The 3786-nt window shown below is 44.6% G+C and overlaps 1 pseudogene; it reads left to right on the plus strand.

Moving 5' to 3' along the window:
* Positions 1-2817: 2817 nt before the first annotated feature.
* On the plus strand, positions 2818-3319 carry LOC120296174 (annotated as a pseudogene).
* Positions 3320-3786: the final 467 nt, after the last annotated feature.

The following is a 3786-nucleotide window of genomic DNA, read 5'->3' on the forward strand; positions in this document are numbered from 1 at the left end:
ATTTGATCTAATAAATGGCTTGTTTGACCACAAGTGAGAGTCGGTGACCCTCGTCAATCATTGGGCAAGGGTCATGAAGCCCTCACTGATTATAGGCAAGGGCGATGCTTGCCATTGGTTGGTAAGGGCTTTGTAGTTAGCGAAGGCCTCACGACCGTCGTCAAGCTTGGAAGAAAAAGAAGAAGAAAGAAAGAAAGGAAAATTATAACAAAATTCATAAATCTAAAATTTATATATATAAATTATGCGTCAATAAGGTTGTATTCATAGAATGACCGATATCCACGTTCGCCATACGGTAAAAATTAATTGAATTGACTCGATTGATAAAATATGAAAATGGTAAAACTCAATTGGTAAAATTGAAAAATTTATAATTGAATTAATCAAAATACAAGATATTCAAGACCTTTTAGATAATTTTCCTATAAATACTAGGTTGCCAAAGCCAAACATAAAGAAAACCCTTCTTTCTAGCTGGGCCTATATATTAGGTTCTTATTTGTTCTAATTCTACATCTGTGGATGCTCATTTTCAGGTTAATGAATGAGAACCATATTTTCAGACCCCTAAAAAAGCAAGCCAAACAGCAACTTTAATTTTATCGGCATACTCCACCCTACTGAGAATCCATCGATTCTAACGAACAGCACCATTATGGATAACATCACCCCTTTCCTTCCATAAAAAGTACAGAGCTCCATTCCAAGTTAACTTCAACATCATTCTCCTGATTGATTTACCTTTTAAACTCCATAAAACCCACTTATGCTCTACATTCCAATGTCCAACAGCTCTGTCAGTATTAAACAGATGGAGCAGCTGGCTCCAAACTTGCTTGCAGAAAAGGCTGTCAAAGATTAAATGCATTCTTGACATAGAGGAAGCATGCCACACAAATTTTATCGATACTAGCCCATCTCTTCATCCTATCTTGAGTCTGCAACTTCCCTAAAGCTGCTGCAAACTTGAGCACATTTGGCACAAACCAGACTGGCCCACGCCATTGAATTCAGGTACCTAAGGCCTTACCTACTCCCAAGCATCTTCTAGTATTGTTAGAAGCACGATAGAGTTTAACATGATTTTTCAATGGGGTAATGAAAAGTATATGAACTTTTACAATTTTTATAATCGAGTACCTAATTTAAAATCTTCCATAAAAAATCTCGACTTTTCAAATTGGTTCAACATGAGACCTCCGTTAAAATTGTCAAAGAAAAATACCAAAATGAATGCTAACACTATTAAATAGCCATCATCATCTACATTGACATCTTATATGGTCTCTTGAGATGATACCATGTCAGCAAAAACATATTGAATAGTCAACACTTCCTCTTCTACCACGTTACTTAACATTAAAATGGAGATAGCATAATTTCTATGAGAAACAAACCACTTCAGCAATTTGTGTCTAACTTTTGCTGAGTAAGCGAGTCATGACAACAGAATTACATTAGATTATGATTTTTGCAACGATACACCTCACATTGAGCCAAATTTGAAATGTTGAAGATAATATGATTTTGACGTGCAGTCAACAATTCAGAATAATTAGCGCAAAAAACTCAAATGAAAGCACAAATAAGCGATTGTTAACACAGTTTACTCAGCGAAAAACCAGCAAGATCAAAATATGGTTGGAGAGAGATTTTCAAGTCAAAGTTAGAGAGAGAGAGAGAGAGAGAGAGAGAGACTTCTCTCGTTGCATCTTTTCCTTTAGATTCATTTTATTTTTCCATTTCTCATATAACAGAAAATCATTTTAAAATAAATATGATCTCTTTGGGAAAAGATTGGATTTTCATCTTGCAAATCCACCTCTATCTTTGCACTTTTCCTCAATCAATTCATAGTTTATGGCTATTTGCTCTCGTAATGTTAGTATCTAAAAGACTCTTACTCCAGATGAAAGGAGGCACTACTTTGCGGGACCAGTAAGTAGCATGCATGGTGCAAGAGAGAGTGTCCGTTGAATCAAAATCCAAGTTGATGACGTCATCATCGTTGTCATCGTCGTCATCATCATCCAATCAAGATTAAGAAGTAATGCTGTCAATAACACCCTAAAATATCGACAAAGCAATGAAGTCATTCCAGTTGTTATCTTATTATTATGGGTGATGATTTCAAGATGGGTCGATTCCTACCCTAAAATTTGAAATAGACTAGGTGAGATCGGATCTCGATTTATGAAACAAGGAACCGGCCCACCCGGTCTTGGAACAAGACCGGACAGTGAAAATCAATCAAAAGTGTCAATTCAATCCGGTCAGTCCGATTCTTAGGGGACCTGGCCCGATGCACGCCCTATTTGCTGTAACGAAAATGAACGAGAGCCTAGAAATTCAAGAAATTACAGAAGCTCGAAAAGATGAACATTGAAACAACAATCCTACGAAGCCCAAAAACCAAAGCAAGCAGACAGACATGTTGGGCCGGAAAGAAAGAGCTGGGTCTTGGAACAATCTCTACATTCAAAGATTTTCACGGCGGCGGAGGCCCTCTCTTCCCATCATCCATCCCTGGACCATCCGTTCGATCTTATCTCGCCGTCGCGTAAGCTAGACGATCGGACACGACGACCATGGCGATGAAAAAGATCGCAGCCCGCATCTGACCCACAACCGCGGAAGCCCCGTTATCATCTTCATCCCTCGCCACCCACCATATTTCCAGCGGCCGCTCCTCGCTCCGTCACGTCTCGAGCTGCAGAACAAGGAAGACGAACGGAATGTCCACCCTGCGGATGTCTCTCCTCCTCCCGACCCCTCCGCAGACCCTCTCCTTCTCGAGAACCCTGGCTTCTCCCAATGCCCAGGTCGTCCTCCTCCGCACCGAGCTCTCCCACCTCTCCCTCCGCCGCGCCCCCGTGTGACGGTGCCGCCCATCCGGATGGGCGGGGGCCGAGACCTTCGGGCGGCGTCTCCAAGTGGCAGTGGAAGCGCATGCAGAAGAACAAGGCCAAGCTGCTCCTCAAGGCCCGCCTCTGCCGGGAGCGCCAGATTTACGAGATGCGCAAGCGGGCCAGCTCAAGGCCGCCGTCTCCGAGCTCGAAGGCCGTGGGAGGCCGTCGAAGGCCCCCGGCTGTTCTCCGTGGGCGCCGACGACCAGCTGAAGGCGCTCGCCGACCGGTTCCAGCGGCCCGGGAGGGTTTGACATGTGGACCGATAGGGACGGGCCGCAGGTGTTCGGCGGGGCGGAGGCGGAGCTTCCTTCCGCCAGGTTTTTCCCCAAAGGGTTGTGCACAGCGTGAAGCCTTATGGGAGAATCGGTGATGGCAAAGAGGACGAATCGGATGGTGGTCGGGAATAGCAGTGGCAAGGCAATGGCTCAATGGAATGGCGGTTACCGGGGAGGAAATCTCGCCGGACGCCGGAGGAATGATTGGGAAAGATGGGCATTCGGGTTCGAGTCGGACGATTCGGATGGGGAGAATATGAGTTCTCAAGGCTCTGTGGAATGGAGTGGCGTGGCGGCAGTGAAGAACGAGAGGGAAGTCGGTGTCGGCTTGAGGAAGGGAGGTGATAGGAGGGGACCATGGTGGATCAAATGGGAAGGATTATAGGAGAGTTGGGACTGATCAGAAGAAGAGAGGTGAGTTACTCCAGTCGAGGTCGTGGCAGTAGGATCGGCGAAATAATTGATGGTATGAAGAAGCCAAGGGATTCGGTTTCGGAAGTTTATGATATGAGTTTGCGGCAAGATGGAAGTTACGGGCTGTGAGCTCTCTGTAGGTCATATCATTTGAATTTTGGGGCCTAGGAGATTGAAATTGGTGA

The sequence above is a fragment of the Eucalyptus grandis genome, chromosome 1 (genome assembly GCF_016545825.1).
Source record: "Eucalyptus grandis isolate ANBG69807.140 chromosome 1, ASM1654582v1, whole genome shotgun sequence".
Classification (NCBI taxonomy): domain Eukaryota; kingdom Viridiplantae; phylum Streptophyta; class Magnoliopsida; order Myrtales; family Myrtaceae; genus Eucalyptus; species Eucalyptus grandis.